The following is a 24,709-nucleotide window of genomic DNA, read 5'->3' as shown; positions in this document are numbered from 1 at the left end:
TGGTTTTGTTTTGGATTGCCTCTGGTCTGCAGCACCAGTAGAAGCAATTACACAGGAGCATGCATGCTTTTGGCAAGTAACGTGATCGCATTTCTGTGAATTGAGTGCCACTTGTTACTTCGATTGATAGTTGTGTTAGATGGAAATAATGGTGTCTTGCTGCGGCAGCGCTTTAATGTGGCTTGTGTAGTCTCTTCCAGCACTCTAAAAAAGTACCTCCATGAGGGGTGTAGCTTCTAGCACTGGGAGCACGGCTCCTAGAGCTGATGCACTGTTTACATTGGCCCTTTACAGCGCTGAAACTTGCTGCACTCAGGGGTGTATTTTTTTCACACCCCTGAGCAAGAAAGTTGCAGCGCTGTAAAGTGCCAGTTTAGACAAGCCCTAAGATGACAGTCATACAGAACTCCAGTGTAAACAACAGCTTAGTTTAGACCATGTTGCACTGCAGCGGTGGGTGCATTCAACGGTCAGAGAGTGATCCCTATAGACACAGGCCAAGTTGTGGTCTTAGTTACACTGTATCCAATTCTGCATTGTTAACCAAGGCAAGTTTTCCTTGAATCCATTAAGATTCAACAGAAATTATCCTGAAATCCTACAGAGTATAGGACTCTTTAAAGAAAGACAACTTTTCCATAGGTTCTTTTGAACAATTCAGTGAAAATTCTCACTCTCCTATATAATGCTATAGGATGGTCCTTTCCTTCCCCTCCCCATAAAAGACCCTTACACAATCCCATCTCAAGTTTACTGAAAAGTTAACATTTTCTGTAGGACTGTCCCCCCACACACTGTAGGTAGAGCAGTTTCACAATTTTCAGAGGAACAGGCCATGATATGTTCTTGGGATATGAACATTATTAGTTATTAGTTTCACAGCATTTTAAGCTGTTGTGAAATTAGTGTATTTCTATATAATTGAAAATCCTTACTCAAAAGGCTGAAAAAATGTATTTGCATGAATGACGGACTGATTACGATGCACTTTTTATCTGTAGTATGATAGCAACTCGAGGCCTCAATTAAGATCAGGGCCCCATCATACTAGAAGGTGTGTAAGTGTGTAAAAGAAAGTCCTTGCCCCAAAAAGCTTACAGTTTTACTAAGACAAAACACAAGAAGTGGGTGTAGCAGTCAGAAGAAACAGAGAGGGAGGATGAACCAAACAGTAATAAGAACATAAAATAGGCCTCAGATATGCATCGCTAGACGTTTCAAGTCAGAGGTATATTAATACCAGACTTCTCTCTTCAGTCAAAATAATAAAACTAAATCACATTACAGCAATTAATAGTTCACAGAAGGTGAGCAAGTGCATCACAGGTGTCTATGACAGCTGCCTACCCTACAAATGGAAGTTGCTCTCAATTATATACTACTCATAGTTATATACTGAAAGCAGTGTGCATTATATGTAGCAGTGTTCATATAGTTGAATGTTTACACAGGGTTCATGTGCTACATACCTTTCTATTCTTGTAACAGCAGAAGGTTGGACTTAAAGGATATTCCACCCTTGGCATGCTGAGGTATATCTGTAAAAGTACAGTAGAATTATTAAAAGTTAGGAATCTAAATGTGTATTTTTATTCTATTGAGCACATCAGCTTTAAAGTTACTGGAACAAAATAATTACACAGTATCAGCATCAGCTTTTCTCCAGCAAACATAGCATTCCTTGAAATTGTACAAGTGTAATGCACACTAGCATTACATTCTAAATATACTTATATATCCTGCTCTATGAATGATTAATAAAGGAAAGAAAATTAACTTTAACCACTCACAACTCTGTGCTAAGAAATGTTTCTATGGATAATTCTGGTCCCCGATAGTGTCATGCATAGCCAGACTACATCTCCCATGATGCACTTCATAGCTCAGTCAAAGGTGAGAATATGATGCATCATGGGAGATATAGTTCAGACAGAGTCCAGTCCACAGGGATTTCTAGGGACATTTCTACCTGAATTACAATACCCATGAGGCAATACAGCAGCACAGAAAGATGTAGTTTAATGTTGAACTGACTCAAAAAAAATGTTTTGAATTGGGTCAAACCAACAGAAAATGACATTACATTTCACTTTTCCCTATGTGGGGGAGAAGAGGAAATTTTTTGGCAAACTCAAAATTTTTCCCTGGAAAATTTCAAGTTTGTAAAAACTACATTTTTTGACAGTCAATTCTTCACCAGCTCTTGTTATAAGTAAATCAATGTATAACAATTGGATTAACCATTTAATAAAACATCTAGTAATCATTTATCATCTCTTTACAAATGGAATTTTTATATTAAGCGTGACTAGATTAACAAACAGCCTCTCTCAGACCAAGGTGGTGAGTGAGTTTCAGAGTCAAGGCCCCCTAGCGTTGCCAACCCTTCAGGATTGGCCTGGGGTCTCCAGGAATTACAGATTAAAGATTATGTCACATGATGAACCCTCCAGGAATACATCCAACTGAAACTGGCAACCCCAAGGACACCTCACTCTCTCTGTCACACACACTCTCACCACCCTGACACCAGTCATCTCCCTTTTGAAATAGGGACGCTGTGCCCTTGCCTCCCTGCCAGCCAGTCCTGCACAAAAATACAAAGAACAGGCCAGGAGGTCAGATCCAGATAAGTGACTCTTTATTCAACGTACTGAAAGGCTAAAAAAAGTTTGGCCCCCAATCTCCCATCCCTAAAGGGAAGAACATTAAAACATAGACGCCTTCCCCCTAGGTGCCAGTGATCATGGGGGAGAGCCTGGTATTTTTTATCTAGACAGAAAAATGTAGGCTATGACCGAGGGACTGTACAGAGACATCAGACCCATCTGGCTAGGTGGGAGATACACGGTGGGGGAGCGGGGGTGGGAGAGGAGACACTGATGGGGGGATTCCCTCTCATCATACACTCAAGGCTCTTAATGCTCAGCAACCTGCCTCTTCAGCAAGCCCTCTCTGACTCCCTGACTTCCCCACTGCCCTCATTCTCTCTCCCCAGTATCACACCTTTTATTGCATAGATCATCCCTGCAGAGGGTATCATGGTCAGAGCACGGATGCTAAGTAACAACATCTTAAATTTCTTATTACCTGATGAATAGTAGGCCACACACTGGATTCTGAAGCTACCGGTATGTTTTTCCACTTGCCAAAGTGCACATAGGCGACATCTTAGAAAATCATAACCCCAGAGATTAAAGGCTAAGCACCGTAATTTCTTGTTCCACCTCCCTGATCTCTTCAACTAATCAAAACGAATATGAAATCACAAAGAAAAAAAAAGTTTTATTTTTTTAGATGTAGCCCCAAAGTGTCTAATCAATGTGCTATCCCCCAACATAAACTAAAATAAATACTAGTAGCATAACATGTTTGTTCTTCTGCACTGGTAGGGAAAGCTTTATTCAATTCTAGCCGTTTACAAGTAAATCAAAATGAATTAGTAAACAAAAGAAAGGACTGCTCTCAAATCCAATAAAGTGATAGGCACTTTGATGCTTCAGGGAATCATTGCATAACTCACTCTGTACATCATCACTCTGGGCTTCCCACTGCTGTCATTGTGGGCAATTCTAGTTAATCAGAAAAACAACTTTCCCTACAGAATGTGTCACTGACTTTCAGAAATAGCTGTCAGTCTAGTCGGTCTCAGTGGGATGTTTACGCATATTCGTTTTTGGGTGCTTTGAAGATTCTAATAAGAGGGATAATGGTGTTCTCTCACACCTTTAACTGAGCATAACACTTGCAATTGGTCAGTGCTCTGTTATCCCCACAAGATCAAAGAGGTGTGACAAACACTGGGTGTTTTAATGTTTCCTTGGAAGGGAAAAGGCCATTCCACTTTCATAAGTCCCAATTGACTGTAGCAGTCTCAAAAACACTGTCTCATCATTGCATTTCTCAAAGCAGACATGACTTTCCAGCTTCTTTAAAGCATTGTGGTCCAATTTTTCAAAATGACCTTAACGTGGCCTAGGTTTTGCAAGTGAAATTATTCACATATCCAATATTTGTGCTCTACTACAAAGTGCCCACAAGCAATAGTATTTATACATACAACCATACTTGTATATGCCAATGGAGATTGTGCATGTGAAAGCTATTACTTGGGTTATACACCGACATCAGGGACCATGGAAAAAATTAAAACTGAATACATATAATTTTGTATATAAGCAAAATTGTTGGTAACACTTTTAGAAGCTTCAGTGACTGAACTGCCAATCTCTCTACCGATATTATGGACCCAAATCTGCTGCCCCTGAAGTAACTAACAATTCTTTCATTTATTTCTTTGGGTACAGGATCAGAATCATACAGTAGAAAAATATGAAGAGGGACTAAAAATAAAAAGACAGACAACCTGGTTACTATGCAGAGATGATAGCTCTTCTATAGTTAGGGTGACAACCAGCGTCCATTAAAAAAGAAAATTATTGCTCCACTCTAATTTTGGCTTGAAAAAATCCTTCTTCTGACATCTGGGAGCATTTTTTTGTTTTCTGGAGTCAAGTTTAAGTACTCTGGACATCAATTTGTTACTCTAAAATATCTTATAGCAGGGGTCCCCAATGTGGTGCCCATGGGCACCATAGTGCCCGCCGGGGCATCTAAGTGCATCCGCGTACTGGCCGGCGGACGAGCATCCGCCAAAATGCCACCGACAAGCATCCAGAGGCGGTATTTCGGCAGTGATGCCTATTGATGTTGCTGCTTGTTGGTAGAATTTCGGCGGATGCTCATCCACCACCACGGTCCTCCATGGCTCATCGTCTGGTGCCCGCCAGACGAAAAAGATTGGGGACCACTGTCTTACAGTATTTAAGTTGCAACAGAGACCACCTTGGAGATTATACTCAGGCATACCCAGTTCTCAATTTTCCCCCCTTACTTTTCTCTTCATTGAGTGATTCCTCCAAGAGATAGCCAAAAGAAAAGAAGATCCTATATGTACAGACAAATGGGTACACACAGATTTCGCAACACCCAAAAGTAGTGGAGAAAGATGAAGGAGTGATGAGTTTTTCTTTCACCATGGTAGCAATCCCCTTTGTTCATGGCAGCTTTCGATGTTGTTGAAGCTGCAATGAATTGTTCTTTATCTGTCCTACTGCCTCCATCTTCTAATATATCACTGATACAATTGTCTCTGCCATTCAAGCACTACAATCAATTTGAATCTAGGGTAGATTTGCTAGTCTCTAAAACTAACTCTTCAGAAGGGAACATTTGGAAAACTGCAGGAGAAAAATAGTGAGTGAAAAGTCTTATCTGACAGAACTAAGACCCCATAGGTGTTTTTATTAAAGATAATGTAGTTCTTCATGAAAACTGAGCTTTGTGACAATAATATCAAACTTGTGTAATGCTAGGATATTGGTCTAAGGGAAATCTGTTACATTTAAGTAAAAAAACACTTTTTTTCCTGACGTAGCTACTGTTACACAGAAGCTCATAAAGAAATCACTGATACTTGCATCCAAGTAGATATCACTTGAACTGTACCACTACATTTTCCTGCAAAGCTCAACTTGATGGTAGATTGGAAGAAAGCTTCATCAAAGTAGAAAAAGACAGACAACTGTTTTTTATACGTTCATATCTGAAAAATATCAATGAAGGGCAGGAAGAGATGGATCTGGACTGTCTGGATGAATCAGAAGATAAATTTATGACAAAATCTATCCTTTCAGATTTTCATTCAACTCTTTTGTTTGCTGTGGTATTTCACTATGCTAACATAAATGCATTTTATAGCCTCCCTACTAGAGCGGAGGTGTGAATAGCAGCATTTTTCATGTCAGTGACCAAACCAAAAAATCTTGGTGGGGGCAGGAGGAGAGAAATGGGTATTTTTAATGGAAATTATTATTTTTTTCTTGCAGAAACAAAAAAACACCGAAAAAAATCATTTTGGAAATGTTGATTTGAAATGAAATGTCAAAATGTTTCATTCACCTGGGAAAATTCTAGTCAAATTGCTGGCTGTGAACACATGATCTTGATAAATGAGCCTGGGAATTAACTTTCCTTTTGTCTGGCTGCTCTGCAAGAAAGAGAACTCTCAGAAAAGTCTGACTAGCCATCCATACAATGGAGAGTGTTTCAACCCAAACAAATTCCTTAGCAGCCATCTAATAGGTGCTGTTACTGCCCAGGGTCCTGTTACCTCTTTCTTTTTAAACTCTTTGGCTCATAAAATGCATGACATTAGCACTTTTTGCCATGACAATAGGTTCAACAACAATTGAAAATTATATATTAAAAAAAACCAACGGGGAGTCCTTGTGGCACCGTAGAGACTAACAAATTTATTTGGGCGTAAGCTTTCATGGGCTAGAACCCACTTCATCAGATGCATGAAGTGAAAAATACAGGAGCAGGTATAAATACATGAAAGGATGGGGGTTGCTTTACCAAGTGTGAGGTCAGTCTAATGAGATAAATCGATTAAATAAATTAATTGAAGTGGTAAGAGAGTGGCCCATTACAGACAGTTGACAAGAAGGTGTGAGTAACAGTAGGGAAAAATTAGTACTGAGGAAATTAAGTTTAGGTTTTGTAATGACCCAACCACTTCCAGTCTTTATTCAGGCCTAATCTGATGGTATCCACTCTGCAAATTAATTCCAGTTCTGCAGCTTCATGTTGGAGTCTGTTTTTGAAGGTTTTTTTTGTTGAAGAACTGCCACTTTTAGGTCTGTTATTGAGTGACGAGAGAGATTGAAGTGTTCTCCTATTGGTTTTTGAATGTTATGGTTCCTGATGTCAGATGTGTGTCCATTTATTATTTTGCGTAGAGACTGTCCGGTTTGGCCAATGTACTTGGCAGAGGGACGTTGCTGGGACATGATGGCATATATCACATTGGTAAATGTGCAGGTGAATGAGCCCTGATGGTGTGGCTGATGTGGTTAGGTCCTATGATGGGGTCCCTTGAATAGATATGTGGACAGAGTTGGCACCGGGGTATGTAGCAGGGTTTGGTTCCTGGGCTTGTGCTTTTGTTGTGTGGTGTGTAGTTGCTGGGGAGTATTTGCTTCAGGTTTGGGGGCTGTCTGTAGGCGAGGACTGGCCTGTCTCCCAAGGTCTGTGAGAGTGATGGTTCGTCCTTCAGGATAGGTTGTAGATCCTTGATGATGCGCTGGAGAGGCCCCCTGGATAATCTCAGCTTCACTATCCATGTGATAGTAGGACTGTGAACATTTGCACGGGTCAAATTCAAAGTGGAACAAGGTTCTAGGGCTGGGAGAGGAAAAAAACACAAAACAGTTCTGTACATTTTGAGTAGCCTACTACAGTAGTTTTAGCCATGGACAGATGTGCCTAGCTGTCTGAAAATGAAGATGTGTATGCAGACAAAAAGGACACGATGAACCAGTTGAGGAGCAGAGGCCATTCTGCATCTCTGCCTAAGTAGTCATCATCTGTGAAAAGGAGAGTCTTCACCAGACCTAATAACATGCCTCATTACTTCGCACTTTGGAAAAGTTTTATAGCTATAATTAAACTTAGCAAAGCAGTATGATTTCTGGTATTATTTAAAAAAAGGTGCCTGATAAAACAGGCCATATCTGAACTGGTGATACAATCTAAAATACATCAAAACAGATGAGCACGTTTTAATGAATGTTAATTAAAATTGCATTTCAATTAGATTCCCCCTTTGCCCACCTTCCCCCAGCCCTATTATGGTTTTCTCAAAGGATTTTGTACGTTTTCCTTACTTATTTTTTTCTCTCTCATTTTATTCAAGTTTCAATTCTACTAGGGTGAAATTCACCCCTGAGCAGCATTTAGATCCCATTTATTAAGCTCTTTGGGGCTTAAGAAATGCATAGGCCTTGTGCTGGCCCACTGCACAGAAGGAGAATTTCACTCTTGGAGAAAGTGTTTTTATTTACACATTAGCCACTCCTATTTTATCACTCTCCCTCTTTCTTACACCATTATGGGAAAAAAGTTCTATAGCATTTAAACACAGAATGAAAACTTTCCTGTAGGTTTCTGGAGCCTGTGAAAGAGCAGACTCACCACTGGAGTGCCCACGTGTGAAAGGGTGTGGCATAGCAGGCTCTCTCCTCTTGAACACCCCCTGCCAACACTCATTCCAGGCCCATGACTGTCTTCTCCCCCGTTTTGTGCTATTCTTCAGCCCGTCCTCAAGGAGGTGTCTTCAGCTCTGCCTTGGATTCAATAGCTCTTTCATCAGGCTCATGCACCCCCTCCTCAGGCCCGGTAGGGGAACTTGGGTTCACCCTCTGTTCTGGATTCCAGCCCAGGGACTCTGTATTAAGCAGCTAGATCTGCTCCTTCAGATGTGCTGCTGTTTTCCCAAGCCAATTCCTGTCTCTGAGCTCCTTGGGCTGCTGCCCTGCAGCCTGTGCTTAGCATAGCCTCTCCTCTGGTTTCTCCCTAGGTCCTCCCAACTCCTCCTTTCTCTGCTGGAACCCTCCCTCAGGACCGCTTTTTTTGGGCCTTGCCCCTTTTCCAGGGCCCACTATAGGGCTTAATTCTGTCTTTGTGGCCTTCTTCAGCCTGCCTTCCAAGAAAGAGAGGGAAAACATCCTGCCTCCTTCCTAGGTTTCTCTGTCTTGGGTTCCCCGCTCCTGGGCCTTCCCTGTAGTTTTCCCTTCCTTCTTTTACAGTGAAGACCCTGCTTATCCCCAGCTGGTTCTGATAATAAATTAAGTCTGACACACCCTCCAGCTGCAGCCAGGTGGGCCAACCGAGCTCTCAAATTCCTGTTCTCTTTTTTCACCGGAGTGGGGTAAACATCCCATCCCGGAGAATTTTATCCCCACTGTAGGATTCTATAGGATGATTCAGAAAAGCTAAAGGAAGATTATCATTCCCTCTCCTATTGCATTGGTTTTAGAATAATGTATAGAGAATCCTAATACTATTCTATAGAACCCTACTGGTTATGTTCCTATTGAGGGGCAGATTGTGGTCTATGTTGTGTGCCCAGGCAAGGCGGCAAGGGGGAGTAAGACTATATTACTCCCCTGCACTGGGTATCCATAGTGTGGGTAGAAGTGCTGAGGGAAGAGGAGTCTCCTTGGGGCTACTATGCCTCAGCTGTGCATGAAGGCAGAATTTTGAATCACCTGTCCCCTGACAAACACCCCAGGCAACATACTAGGTACAGGGCTAGTGCCTGGTATATTCCCTTCCTCTTTCCCCTTCCAAGGAGCAGAGTGAAACCAGGTTGTAGATTGTGACTGAATCACTGTCTGCTCCTGGGGCAACGCAGCTGTGTATTGCCACATACACATAAATGATATAGATGCTCCCCAGGTTACACAAACCCAACTTACAAAAATCCGGACTTACAGAAAAAGTTCTGTAAGTTCCTGAACCATTTTTTTTTGAGTAATTGTCAGAGATACATTCCCAACTTACACAAAATTCAATTCAGAACAGAATGCTTGCATAAGTTGGGGAGCTTCTGTATAGGATTGTTATGTAAGAGGTGGAGTATCTCTTGGTTTCCCTCCTCAATTTGTGTTTATTGAAGACCTGATCAAGTGATGCTGCTACATATGCAGTAACACAAAGATCAGCTCCACAATAGTACAAGAGGGTTTCCTAAAGAGGCCCAACTCTAATCTGACAAAAACAAAAACAAAAAAACCCACCACGCCTTATTTCTCCAAATAGAAGGTTCACTGCTCATAAAAATATGGAAATAGTCTAGAGGCTGGGGATGACTGTGGACTTCCCACTCAGCTCTGACATCATTTGGATGTGTTGTGGCCCAAGTTCAGGACTTCAGCAGATCGTACAGTCATTTTTATCTCAGGTTATCTTGTTAGAAGTAAATACAGAAGGTTAATACAGTTCCAAAATACATTTTTACTTAAGAAAGAAAAAACAATGAAGTGTAACAGTCCGAAAAATGCTGATTAGATAAGTTGCTCCATAGTGATTTGTTATAACCTCATGACAAAGAGGCTCTGGTACTTCTCTTTCTACTGAATTTTATTCCTGTTATAGCAGAACTCTGAGGAAGTGACGGGGGAAAGATATTAATACATCTTGAGGTTGTGAGGGAGCTGTTTTTCAAGTGAGACAGAAACAATGAGAATTTTGGACACCTCATATGTCAATGAAATCCAGTTTTCTATTTCTATTGCAGGTTTTATTCTGAATCAGGAATGTGCTTGGAAGCCAGAGCTCAGGATGCTAAGAGCCATCTATTAACCTACATAGAAATGACTGTCAACAATGAACGCTTCTTATTCTTTTGTTACTTGCAAACCTACCTTTCAGTCTGCAACCCTAGTGACCATTAGCCATTGGTGTGACGCCTTATGCTCTGGGGGTTTTGCAGAGAATCCAGATTGCTGTTCCTACTGAGGCTGAAGGAAGTGACTGGGCACTTTCCTGCTCAACCTACTCATGAACACATTGCTGGGAGATAGACTTGGTAAGAGGCGACTGGGGACGTATATATACACATGGGTTAGAAATTTGCATTGTTTGAAAAGGAAAAGCAACTAACATAATTAGTAACTAGCACAAATGTGACCTGGCAGAAATCATAGTAATAGTCTCCTAAAGCGGCTGAAGACAGTGGGAATGCTGAAATCAGTGGAAGTGGAGGGGACCCAGGACCCAGCATCTGAACAGATGGCGGTTACAGCCCAATAAAATTATGAACCATCAGGACAGTTTCTAAAGAATGGCTTGAGCTGTATATTGTAACAAATCTATAGCTGTCTATTATTTCATGGCTACATTATGCTGCATGCTAGGCCCACTCAGAACATATTTGCAGCTGCAGGGATACAATCCTGATCCTTCTATAAAGTCTGTTCCAAAGCCCACAAAAGTTAATGGAAACACTCCCATTGCCTTCAATGGGTTTTGAAACAGGCCTTAAAAGCAGAGGCCTCTACCCTTGAGCTAAAATATTCCATTAGCTTTAGCAGGATGAGGCTATGGCAAACAGGGTACATCTTCACTGCAAAGTTAGCTCAGGTGATCAGCTGCCATCTGCACACCCAATTTAGCCTAGTCCATGTCCAAGTGTTCCCACAACAAAGCCCTGCCCATGACTGTGTCCTCACTGTTTCTTCATTCACTCATGTATGTCTGGGAGCATATTCCATGGTTCCTTGGGCTGAGACGTGTTAGGATTCATTTCCCAGTCAATTGTGGGAAGGGTATTGGAGGACTTTGAGCACTGAAGTGATTTTTGCCTGCATCCACACTGCAAAGTAGTCAGGTTCCAGCCTAAATGCAACTGGAGCCCAGGTTCTTACCCACTCCCCAGCTGGTAGGCTAGACCAGGCTTAAAGCACCTCCAACCCTGGCTCCCATGTGAGTTTCAGGGAAATTTAGGCTAAAACCTAGATAAGTGCCTAGGTTAACTGTGCAGTGAAAACTTACCCACAGGTAGCCACTCTAATTCCACCCAGAAGAGGGTAGTTGTACACATATACAATAGCCAGTGCTGTTCCAACATGATTGTTACCTACTGGCAGATCAGCATTATTTACCAAGATAAACAAATTCAGTACACACTTTAAGCTTGTCATATACCACTTCTGGTCTAAATTTATTCAGTTCTAATAACACTGCATCAAGAATAGCTCCCAAGTAAGATAAACATGTTAAGAAAATTAAGGCCTTTTGCTCTCCTGGAAACAAATTGTATTCTTTTGTCCTTCTAAATAATGAGAACATTAGCACAACACATCAGGAAGCATTTAATAGAACATAAGTGGACCTGGTAGAAAATTTGTGTAATTGCAATATTTTTCTCTCTGGGAAAAAAACAAAAACAAAAAACCTTGTGAATCTTCATCCAACTGAACAGACAAGATTGTATCTCTCATTCCTGCCTCCCACACCGTTTGAATGGGAGCCTTGTATCTGTACAAAAGCCTGTTATTGAAGATTGAGTCAATGACCTGACTGCAGGAACTGCTGGAGCTTGTAGCTTTGTTGTTAATCAGTTTTCATGCACTTAGTTGAGGATTAGCACAGACTGCCAGCTTTATCTACATTGAATTAGAGTACCTGGAGGTTTCAAGGATGTAACTATTTGATGTTCATATAATTTCAACAATTTTACACACACACACACACACACTTTTAAATATTAGAAGTTGAATATGAACATTAGCAGGTAATTATGAGTGCAAGCATATTAATCACATACATACATATATGTTAATATATTTTAATGTTTCTATTTCTGAAGAGTAGCACAGATTACAGTACCGTCTAGTATGTCTAAGGAAGGTCAGAGTCACCACTTTATATAGGGGTTCCTTTCTGTATATCTATATAATATAACTCTGTTAGATGGGAGCAATAAAATGAATAGCCTATCCGATTAATGTAGCCATTTTTTTGTTATTTGTATTTTACAATTTTGTTAACAATTATTTGCAAACAGTTTACTACTATTGGCTATTTCTGCTAGGTTAGTTAGTTTTGATTTGTCAGACAAGTCTCACAGTCCAGGACCCTATTTGCCAATCATAAGTGAATAACTCAGAAGTGCAAGTATAAGTTCCCGGCCAATGGGAGCGCGGAGCCGGTGCTCGGGGTGGGAGCAGCAAGCAGAGTCCCATGGCCCTCCTGCCTAGGAGCCAGGCCTGCTGGCCACTTCCAGGGCACAGCACAGTGCCCCAAGACAGGTAGGCACTAGCCTGCCTTAGCGCTGCAGCACTGCCGCCTAGGCTTTTAATGGCCCGGTTGGTGGCACTGACTGGAGCTGCCAGGGTCCCTTTTTGATCAGACACCTGGTCACCCTATGAGCAGCAGTCTGTCCCAAGCCCAAGATTACCCTACTCCACTATTTCCCAGGGTTATTCCCTACTTCAAGTATCACTATGAAGGCTTTCTCTCTGGCCTCTTTAAACAGACCTCTGCCAAACTCTATCCTTCCTTGTGCCCTTTCAGCCAGGAAATCATCACAGGTCTTGCTCCAGACCCCTCACTTATGAAAGGCCTCCCTGCTCAGGCCATTCTAACTTTCTGCCGCTGGCCCTTCTGTTGCTACATCCTTAACCCAACTCTCTTCCCAGGCCTCTTCCCTGGGGCACCACAGAGAAACTTCCAAACTCATCCTGCTCCCCTAGAGTATTCTTCTCAACTGAAGCACCGGGAGCCTTATATAGTCCTGCTATCACTAGGTCATATGACTCTGTCCTTCGACTTCCCTAATTTAGGAGGTAACACAGCCCTAGATCAGAGGTGAGACTTGTAGATTTAACTCACTCTGTAACAGGCCTGACGCTGCCACCCTTAGTCACATTGAATAGAACCGCTACCTAACTGAGTAAAGATGGCAGAATCAGGCCCAGAAATTTTGAAGGAAATATTCACAGAAAATTTGTCCAGCTCCAATACCTAGTCAAATTGGGTGTTCTAAGCCCTTCTGTCTAAGGGCTAAATTGTCCCCTTAGGTACAGCCCTGAGCAAGGGGTGATGCCTAAGCTGCACCAACCCAGGAATAGCCCCCGGAGACACTGTACCTGTATGTGTGGTACAAATCATTCCCCACTCTTTCCTTGTTCTGAGGCTGAAGAGAACAGTTGTTTGCTGCTGGGCATTCCAACTGCAAATTGTGACACGCCATGCCAGCTCAGTCACATCAGCCAGTAGATTGTGAGGGGAAGAACAAAGCCAAAGTTCCACCCCTTTTCAGCCCTCACAATCCCTCTCTCTGGGGGTACATTTGCTTGTTCTTGCATGTGCAGACACAAGGTACAATTAGCCCACCTATGAATTGTGTGCATGTAGGGATAGTTTTACTTCTCACTTCTTCCCCTGCAAGAGTTTGTAGTCTAATTAATAATTTAGCCCTGGGTGTCCAGCACTTGGATGCTGTGGTACTGGCCACTCTGGAATAAGATACAGATAGATCATAATATTGAGGCAGCTAGATAGAAGGCATAATTAATAATTTTGACTGTAGTTCTTGTTTGTTCATGGGAGGGATTCATGCTGTCTTTTTTTATCATGACGCTTACAAAGCACCTGGAAGAATTATTGTTCAGAAGCTGGAATTTGCCTTTTAATAAGCTAAATGTTTCTGTTTGTATCCTCTCAGATGCAATTATGAGGTTAGAACTATCCTGAGCTCCAGTGTAAATGTATCACCTGCATCTTGAAACTGGCATTCTACAACAAAATGAAAGATAAAAGCTTATTCACCGTCAGAATTATGAGAATGTAAATAAACTTGAAGCTAATCATGTGTCAGAATTTGGTCTCAGATCAGTGATGGATTTCAGCCTTAATTGTTCCAAGAGTCTTTTTGGCACCTTACAAGCAAAATGTAGAGGAAAGCCCCAGTTATGACCAACCCCTTCAATTAAAAAATTCCAACACCATAGACGCCAGTTGAGCTTTGGGGCAATTCCATAGCTTAGGACCAAGAGGCAGAGCAATGATTCAGGAGACAAAAATGCCTCCATGCAATGGAATTCCATCACTTCCAATTTGTTCCCAGCCTAAATCATTTGGATGGCCAACACTGATAGTGTTAATTGGACTCTGCTGAGGTAGTGCATGAAGTCTTCTACTTATATTGATACCAGGGAGAGAGCTCTCAAGACTATCTGAAAGCAGTTCAGTTGCTCGACAGCCATAGAGATCCTTAAGTAGACATCAATATCTACTTTAAACGGAGGTATTGTTGTCTCTTTTGCTCTTTACACAACATACGTAATATGAAGGAAGCACATAGGTGTGGGGTCCACATATATATGTTTATTAAACATGATCAACATATAAGATCTAACCGCATGTGTATATACTGCTGCTCTTACAGGGCTGCGGTGGCTTCTGAAACATAGAAGACATAGGTATGTCAGCACTACAATGGAAGCCCACAGTAAGTAGAACAAGTTAGCAGACCCTGGGCTTGTTAACCTACAGCTTGAATTCATACTCATTAATAACCTCAGGTTAGGAATTGTTGAACCCTGGGTCTCAACCTGGGGCACGGGTGGCTCCAGGGCCCAGCACGCCAAGCACATGCTTGGGGCGGCACGCCGTGGGGGCGCTCTGCCGGTCGCTGGGAGGGCAGCAGGCGGCTCCGGTGGACCTCCCGCAGACGTGCCTGCGGAGGTTCCGCTGCTCCCGCGGCTTCGGTGGAGCATCCGCAGGCATGCCTGCGGGAGGTCCACCGGAGCCGCGGGACCGGCGACCGGCAGAGCACCCCCCGCGGCGTGCTGCCGTGCTTGGGGCGGCGAAATGGCTAGAGCCGCCCCTGACCTGGGGATCCGAGCATCTACACTGCATTATGTGGGCCCAAATCCAACCACCCATATCCCACACTTCCTAGTGCCCTCCCAAAATGTGGCCACTAACTTTTTGGTCATGGTACAGAGTAGAAAAACTTGACTGCCCAGAGGACAAAAAGTCTTCCCGTGGGATTATGGAATACTTTTGGTGGACTCCCAGAGCACGAGTCCAATGGGGCTGCATCATGTTCAAGTTTGTGCATTGATGGGAGCTTTCATAATGCAATAAAATAACATTATAAATAGTGGGAGTATTTTCTGCTCCCTGCCATTTGTGTACAGCTTGTGTCTCATGGCTCATTAATTCTGTATGCATGCTTGAATATTAGACATCAATATTATTTAAACTAAAACAATAAAGAGAGCAAATAAAGAAAGCAAACTCAAGTATACAAGTATTCAGGCCACTCTTACTTCAGAAGGCTTGTGCTACTATAGACTTAACCCCAGGTCCTAAGTGGGGTAGAGTGATGCCAGTTGGTCTGTGTCTGTCTAGTTCTACTAGCATTAATCGCAGTGTGTGTATCTGTAGTGGGGAGCAGCTTATGAGTTGTAGTGATGGCTGCAAGGGTGGTACAGTAATGGTTGAGACTGGGGGCTTGTCTACACTACAGGCCGCCCACCTCTTCCACAGTCAGATGCTGGAAAGGAGATCATGGTGGCAATGGGTCAAGTTCATGGTGTGGAATGGCGATTTTCTGGGCCCGGAAACAAGCACAGACTGGTGGGACCGCATATGCTGCAGGGTCTGGGATGACACAGTTGGGACTCACATCCCTATCCTGGCACCAGCCCAGCCAGCAGAGCAGGGTAACCTGTAGTGGGGTTGATTTTAAGAGAGCTGAGATCATAAACAAGATAAATCTTTCGTTGACTTTGCATTTCTGTTTTTTATTGAAACATGAAGCAGCATCTGTGCTGGTTAAGGTGTGCACTGGGTGGGGGGTTTGTGGAAGGGAAGGGTGAGTATCTGCCCTGATGAGGTCTCTTTGGGGGGGCTGGCACCGGGGAGAGAGGATCGTGACGGGTCCAAATGCATGTGAAGAAGCCTGCCTTTACATTCGGGATGTCAGGCACCAGGACCCTGCACAAGCATACATCAAGAAAAGAAGAGGGCGCAGCATACCACACAGACTGTCCCTGGTGCCTAGTGACTGCAGTCTGTGTGTGCCCTGCAGTGCACCCTGCAGTGCAGTGCCAGCATGCATGGCACTGTGGTGCATGCAGCATTACCCACAGACAGAACAACAGAAAGTCTTCTGACACCAGAAACGTGACAAAAAAGTAACAGTCACAAACAACTTTTAACCAAATGTAATACACATGGGGTTTGGAACTTGGTTTTGGTTTGTTGTGATGAGATGCTGTAAAAGAAAGAGCTTGTAATTTACAGCACAGTCTCTAACTCATTAGACCAAGCAGCGTTGAGTCGCCTGCTGGGTCTTCCTGCCGCCCACTCTCCCTCCCGTTCAGGTGTGTGCGATGCTGCTGACACAGGCTCTCTCTGTCTCTGCTCTGCCGCCTCCGCCTCGAGCTGGGGCCATCAGTTCCTGGAACATTTTCTTTGAAAAAGTAGTGATTTCCCTGAAACACATACATGTTTGCAAACAGTAACACAGTAGTCAGTTGTTCAGTTAAGACCAAAGAAGACCCAAGTCAAGATAGCTGCATCCTCTTTGCACAAGTCCTGGTAAGCCTTTTACACACATACTGCTATCAGTTACTGGTTAGCTGTGCCTCCTGCTAAAGGCAGGCATGTGCAGCAGTGTTCTCTGTGGACTCGCGCACGGCTGTTAGGCGGGGTCATTGTTATTATGCAACTGTATTGTAAACCATTATAAATAGTAACACTACACTAATTGCCCTACTTAGCAGTATTTGCAGAGAAATGTCGCTAGAGGACTATTTTTTATCCCCATTTGTGTGTGACCTTCTCTATATAGTTTAATATATATTATAGTTTAATATTTAGAATGTTTTAATTTGTAAATATTTAGAATTTCTTAAAGTCCATTTGTGTGGACCTCTCTTCGGAGTGGGTTCCATGTCGCCTGCGCGCCCTCTCTCTAGACCCTTGCATGCAGTGCCTCGTGAAGGGCATGTCTTTGCCGCTCTGACTTTTGATACCCTTGTCTTAGGTCCTTCTTTCACACGCACGCACTGCATCGCATCCGTATCCTTTTTTCTTTTTCATGCTTTAGAAACCCAGATCCTGGACTTCCGGTCACCTCCATGCTGGGACTCTTTCTATTCTATTCAAACCGCCCAGACAGGAAAATGTTCCTGTGTGGCTGGCCAGAAATCAAAGCTCGGACTGCTGTCCAGAGCCAACAGAGTGTCCTAGTGTAGACCAGGCCTGGCACTGTGAGAAATATTCTGTCCCACCAATGACACACACAGAACTCCTCTGCACATGTCCACGTATCTAGACTTTGCAGAGCAGTCCAGAATTTAGCCTTTAGCATGTTTTCTTCTTTACAGGTATTTTTTGTTTGTTGAGTTTCACTTGGTCCAACAGTCCAAAAATGAGGGGAAAAAAAGGTCACCCTGTGCTGTTTTGTAGGATTTATTCCTATAGGATGCTGCTCTGGGAAGAATGCACTATACAAGTCAAACCATCCCACCCACCAAGATTCAAGCTTCTCTTGTGTAGGTGGACAGATTAGATTTTTTTAAAAAATCTCTAGGATAAAGGACGAACAGGGATGCAGTGCTTATCCATGTCACACTCAGTGATTTTGCATGGACATTCAAAGAGTTTGGGTTTGGGTGGTTTTCAATTTATTGTAAAGTTTTTCCAACCAGTTACGTATCCCTCCAGGTTTAGGAAGTAACATTTTGATGGGGGGGAAGTATTGAGCACCCAGCAGCTCCTGTTGGGTGTGTTCAGCAGCCCTGAAAATCAGGCCATTTATTTAGGTGCCTAAATATGGATTTAGGAGCCTAATTGTAGATGAATTTAGGCACCTAGTGGGATTTTCAAAACACCTAAGTGCCTATCTGCATCTTCATGTGCCTAAATACTTTTAAAAGTCTGGCCCAAGGTACTTTTCAATATCTACGTATGGCTAAGTGAGAGCCCCAGCTGGAAGACACTAGATCACTACAAACCATTATTATTACAAAGGTTGTGACAAAGTGGGAGATTTTTCTTAATTTGTTCCATGAATACTGTGTGTGCTTCAATTTCCCCTTGTGTGTTACACAAATACCTAAGTGGTGAGACAAGGGTGTATGATTTTTGCTGAGACCCTAGTGGGCAGGGGTGGCTGCCTCTAGCTGCCTGCACGTAGATAAAGGCTGAAACACTCCATAACCTGGCAACTGATGGCCAGGGGCCTCCCACCCCGAGGAGTGGACACCTGGTGACCCCTTTGCCCGGGAAATGAGACAAAGGACAGAGGAGGGGCAACAGGCATGTCTGAGGCAGGGCTGCAGGAAGCTGATCAGGCTCCTGGTCTGGGACTCGGGGGGAGAGCCAGGGCCCTGGGCTTTGGTTTCCCTCCCCACAAGATGGACTTTACTGAATGTTCCTAATTCCTGTGCTAAAAAGATCTGTTCTACGCTGTATTCCTGATGACTAATAAACCCTTGTGTTTTACAGTGCTAGCCAAGAGTCACTGCTGACTGCGGAGCTGGGGTGCATGGTCCCTTTGGGGGCATGTAGGGCTTCCCCAGGTGACCTAGCCAGGTGGAATCACTGCAGGGATCTCACCGAGTGAACAGGAGCAGGGCTGGCCCTAGATCAAATGGTGCCTCAGGCGAAGAGTGTCTTCGGCACCTCCCACCCACCTTCCGCAGTCTTCGAATGTCATCAAACATTACATGTTAAGCATGTCAAAAGAAATAATAGTATTTCTTTTATATTGTTGTGTAGCTAGGAGTTCGATAGGTATCTTTGGCAGCTCATTAAATACGTCCTTTATTAGTCACTACTTATACTCTTGGAGTCTTAAAGCACAAGTATACTTTCACAATTACACAATAAAACAAGGTTCACAATATTGCAGATGAGCTCTCACATCACTTCAGTTTGTTCTTATATAGTGACGCCCCACCCCTTATATACCTGTGAGGGCATGGCTAGGGTTGCCAATCCTCCAGGATTGTACTAGAGTCTCCAGGAATTACAGATTAATCTTTAATTAAAGATTATGTCATGTGACGAAATCTTCAGGAATACGTCCAACCAAAATTGGCAACCTTAGGCATGGCTGACAACATTCTAGGAGATTTGAGGAAAATGTAGTTCTCAGAAAGTCTGAAAGGTTCCACAAGATTCTACAAAGGTCCAGAACATTCTAGACAGTTAGTGAAAAATGAATCCACATACAGAATACCTGAAACATTTTATTTCAAACATTCAGTTTTCCCTTTTGTTGCTAACAACAAAAACAGTACCCCAAGCCTGGCACACCAGACTAATGTCTCCTGACCCCTAAATCAAGCCCTGAACAGAGATGCTGAATGCTCCGAGGTCAGACCCAGGAAGTGCCAAAGCCCAACAGGCTTCTTGCTCTGGTGAAAATGGGCTCTGAGGGGAGACATGCTGCACCAGAGTCCTGGCTGAGCTTCAATTAGAGCAGTTCCAGAGCACCAAGACTGTGACTCCGTGACAAAGGTATATAGAATAAATAAATACTGATGTGTGCCTGTCATTCCTGAAACATAGGTGGTTCCTAACCAGAACTCTCTTTAGTGATGCAGTGAACTAGTATGCATCTCTAATAGGAATAAATATAGATCTAGTGTTTAATCCATTGGACTAAGGGTACGTCTATACTACCCGCTGGATCGGCGGGTAGTGTTTGATGTATCAGGGATCGATTTATCGCATCTCGTCTGGACGTGATAAATCGATCCGTGAATCGACGTCCATACTCCACCTTGGCAGGAAGAGTAAGCAGAGTCGACAGAGGAGCCGTGGCAGTCAACTCACTGCCGTGAGGACAGCCAGGTAAGTCGAACTAAGATACTTCGACTTCAGCTACGCTCTTCGCGTAGCTGAAGTTGCGTATCTTAGTTCGAACCCTCCCACTAGTGTAGCCCAGGCCTAAGAGTCAGGAGGCCCAAGTTACAATCTGGTTCTGACTAGCTACATGACCTTAGAGAAGTGAACTGATTTTCCCGTGCCTTATGGCCAAGCCACACTAAAATTCAAATAAGCCAACAGACCAGTTACAACATTTTTACTCCCTGACACAACATTTATCCCCTCTGAATACAACATAGTTCCAGACTTTGCTGTAGACAGGACCTTCATTTCAGCCCAGTTAGGGCTCCCATCTACACAACAGATTAGAATTGTTGTAAACAGGTTTCCAGCTCAGGTTTGGGGTGGTTTTTTTTGGTAGTAATCCTTAGTATTTCTGTCTATAAAATGGGGGTAGTAATACCATAATTATTCAAAGGCTTAATTAAAGAATATTTGCAAAGTGTTATAGTTTATTATTATTATTATTATTATTATTAATTTCCATTATTATAAAATTAGGGTTCAAGTTAAAAAAGAAAATTTCAGGAGTCCCAAATTTTCATTCTGTCTAGTTCACCCTACCAACTGATTGTTGTTCTAATCTATTTTTACTAGGCACGTAAATGTTCAGATACCTTTCACCCTGCTGTTCCTATAGATGCAATCCACAAATGCAAATGAGAGACATGTATCAGAGTTCCTCCTGCGATCTTGTGAACCATTCCCTTAACATTTTTGCACAGGTTCAAGCCAATGATTAACTTTCCATTAACAAAATAATACCCATAAAGAACTTAGGGTACTTGCTATGTGTGCTGTTAAAATAACAGCGCGGCTTCTGTATGTCTCTCCTGCCTTTGGGCTATACTCGGTCTGGTCCTCATGCTGCTACACATGGTAAGGGAGGGCATATGGTATTCTCTTCCCCACCCAGCACCACCCTGTGCAGCCCCTATACCTGCCAGAATTCCAGTGCCTATGTTCGGGGAGCCTAGGAACTTGGGTGCCCTAAGCAGTGTATGGCATTCTGAAGTGGGATGAAGGAGGGCCCTGGCTCCACTCTCCGGCACAGTGAAGCAAGCAGCCGCTCAATGCCCAGGAGTCATTCTGCTTCCGTGAGGCAGGATAAGACTCAGCACCGCCCCTTGCTATGAGCTGCATGCAGTTTGCACAATCTAACCCTTTAGTTAATAGCTAAAATAAAAATGCCCCTCCATGTGTAAAAAGCCTAAAGTAAACCGAACCCTTTCCACTGGCATCCAGCTAAGTTACTGCTCAGCTTCTGCTTTAGGGCCCAATTCTGCAACCTTTGCTTACACCACTAGCACTTCACTGGGACTATTCACGCAAGCAACTACTACTCAGGGAGAAAAAGGGTTGCAGAATCAGGCCCTTAACAATTTAACACAGAATGTAAGCAGCCAAAGAGAAGCCTAATTCTAATGCCTCAGTATGCAGTCTTTTTTATTACACCCACAACCACCCACAACCTCTAAATTGTTATTCTTTAGAATACCTTGCTGTATTTTTTTTTTTTGGGTACCAGCATCGTGGGCTTAGCTACTAGATTTGTGCATGCACTTGTAGAAATAAGTAATGGAGGGCTTGATCAGGCAATAGGATTTTTCTCAAATGACAGATTTTGGTATTAAAAGAAGTGTATTCGTTATTCTGCTAGCACGGAATAATAAAAACTGTAGCTTTTCCTTCCCAGCCTCTCTCCTTTGAATCTTGCAAAGCAGAAATGATTCTTGGTTTGTAGGCTGTAGCAGCCCACGGAAGCTTTGAGAATAGTGTCAAAAACCTACATACCTACACCGCTAATTGACGCCTGGATTATTGGTGACACTTTGGAGAGTCAGGCTGTCATTTAAAAGAAACAAGGAGGAACTCTGCAGAAGCTGCAGTCTGACATTTTGTAGTGGAGGGAGGATGGTCCTATACCACTGAAAAAAGTAGCTCTATAATTTTTTCAAGTAGAACATGATCTGTGAAATCAAATCTCTTTTCCTGTGGCTCTGTTTCAATAATCTTGATCCCTCCACACCACTTGAAAGACACACAGTATTCATGAAAATATGGAAGAAATGTGCTCTCTGTTTTTATTTTGAGAGGTGCACATTGTAACTCAAATTCACTGCCTGGCACTGCTGTTTTTATTGTCTAATCAGTTTAATTCTCAAAGACAAAGCCAAAATAAAGAAAAAACCCCAAATGACTGATATTTTTGTTCTCTGGTCTCCTGGGTAAGTTTTAATTGCAGTCTCAATCTAAGGCAAGGGAGGGGAGGAGATTGAGGAAAAAACATATTTCTTCCATTTCACACTGTTGGGTGAGGTATCAGAACAAAATCTTTCCAACAGATACTGCAGCCATAAATAAACCAAGGGGGCGGGGGGGGGGGAGAAGCTGCATCTACACACAGCACTGGCTTTTAACAAACTTTCAAAAATGTTTCAATATTTATTTTTCTCTCTTGGTTCTCCTAGAAGCCCACACTTCACATAATAAGCACGACCCCTCTTAGCACTTGCCAGTATATGGCAGTTTTTCATTTGTTAATATTAAAGCACTTCACAAAGAGGTAACTCTTGTTGTTCTCCTTTTCCACATGGGGAAACCGCAGCACAGAGATTAAGGCCAGGATTTTCCAAAGCTAGTGGGGGGAGAAATATGCAGTTTGAGCATCTAAAAAGGTTTTTTGGTTCCTCTGACCACACATCTGGTACCTGGGACAACGTCTCTGTGCAGCCACAGGAGAAGCATGTGGGGAGAGGAGCTGGATAAAGAGGCAGTTCTGATAGGTTCTCTTATGGGATTTTCAAATGTGGCCAGGGTCCCCCACACTCAAGCAGGAAGGTGCCTCTGTGATTCTCTCAGCCTAAGGGACAATTAACTCAGCAGGAGCAAGTGAACACCTATCTGTCCACTGCCATTTACCTGAGTGCAGGGCTGACCCAAGCACACACATTTCTCTGAACAGACGCACACGACTCCAAGATAATGCAAAGCTAAAACAATATTTCTGTGTATTATTGGAGGAGGGAAAAGGTGGTATTGTGGCGATCAATCTGCAGTATAATATATAAAAAAAGTATAACTACAAAAATTAGGAGACACACAAACACTCATGCTCACACATAGGCAGACAGAGCACTCCTGAAAAGACTTACCTTAATGGGGGTGTAGGTATGTTCTGTCCTCACTTGGGGGTGCACTGGCATCAATCCTGAAGCCTGAAATAAAGAAAACAGAGCTGGAGCTGTTGTCCCCTTTTCCCTAACTGCATTCTTCACTGATACATCAATGACACCCTCCCAGAGGTTGTCCTGCCACTACTGTCCTTTTCTAGAGTTGACATCCTCACTTCCAATGCAATGTTCAAACCCACTCCATGGCCAGATTCTTAACCAGCGCCACCTGCTCCTAGTACAGTTTTGTCTGCAGACCATGAACCATGTATGACACACAACTTAGGCTGCCATCACTTCTCTGCTGGTCAATAAACCCCAGGAATCACCTTGCAACCCATCATTACTGTGAAAACAGCTAGTTCTCCTCTGCTGTAATGTCATATCCCACAAAATAGCTAATCTATACAGCTGGTTGGGAACGTGAATTTCACTTCTGCAAAAAAATTCAGGGTTTGGAGAAAATAAATTGTCCTGAATTGGGCCCAAAAGCAAGAATCTCAACAAAAACTGTGGAAGTGAAATTCCACAATATTTTATTTTGAAAACAATGCAACATTCCATCTTGTGAACATTCTGGTGTTTCCCGCTTTCCCAGCCCACCAAGTGGTTTTCTTCTAAAGATTCGTCAAATTAGACATGTTCCCACTTTTGACAAATTGGCATTTTCTGTCAGACTATTTCAGACCAGCACTACTATCGTGTACACTTATAGAGTGTCCATCACTTGAATGCAGTGTGTAGGGATCAGTTGTACCCCTGTTTCGCTGTTATTACTCTAGAAGAGTTCATAATGTTGTGCCAACATTTAGCAACATTTCCAGCAAATGGATCTGGCCTTTGGAGTGCAATTTGTATTTTTAATAAAGTGACTGTGCATGGGCAGAGTCCTTCCCCCTAAACAGAACACAAGCCCTGGGTTAGAGCTGACAGTCACCCCTTTCTTGGGGTTTAGCCTTATTGGTAATTCACAAGAGTACAACACAAGGTTCAGCATAAGTTTCCTCCCTGAGCTTGGCTCTCTCTTTATTTTTCCACAGGACCTTCTTTGTGCTAGTTCCCTAGTTGCTTCTTTTTAAAGAACCTTTCCCACCTCCATTATCTTCAGGGTGAAGATAATGACCAAAAGCTGTCACAGTCAGACAGCAGAACTTCAGCAGCTTTTTGCATGCTTCTAACACCTGTGAACAGGGTGAGTCAATAGAAGGAGCTGGCTATCCCATTACAGGTATGTTTTTCCGGTGTAATTTACTCCAGCATGTATAATT

At 43.0% G+C, this 24,709-nt stretch overlaps 1 protein-coding gene and 1 long non-coding RNA gene across 2 annotated transcripts in view; one reads left to right on the top strand and one right to left on the bottom strand.

The window, feature by feature from the left end:
- EMCN (endomucin) overlaps positions 1-13,523 on the bottom strand; it is a 184,628-nt gene extending 171,105 nt beyond the window's left edge. The window contains exon 1 of the mRNA XM_039542624.1: positions 13,500-13,523. The gene's annotated coding sequence lies outside the window, so the exon portion shown is untranslated. The remainder of the gene's footprint in view (positions 1-13,499) is intronic.
- Positions 13,524-13,699: 176 nt separating this feature from the next.
- Positions 13,700-19,061, top strand: LOC120407069. The gene is made up of 4 exons (XR_005599773.1): positions 13,700-13,731; positions 14,078-14,199; positions 14,801-14,863; positions 18,880-19,061. It is a non-coding gene; the product is annotated as an uncharacterized LOC120407069 (long non-coding RNA).
- The last annotated feature ends 5,648 nt before the right edge of the window (positions 19,062-24,709 follow it).

The sequence above is a fragment of the Mauremys reevesii genome, linkage group 5 (genome assembly GCF_016161935.1).
Source record: "Mauremys reevesii isolate NIE-2019 linkage group 5, ASM1616193v1, whole genome shotgun sequence".
NCBI classification, from domain to species: Eukaryota; Metazoa; Chordata; order Testudines; family Geoemydidae; genus Mauremys; species Mauremys reevesii.
Note: the sequence above shows the minus strand (reverse complement) of the source record. Positions and strands in the feature narration are given on the sequence as shown.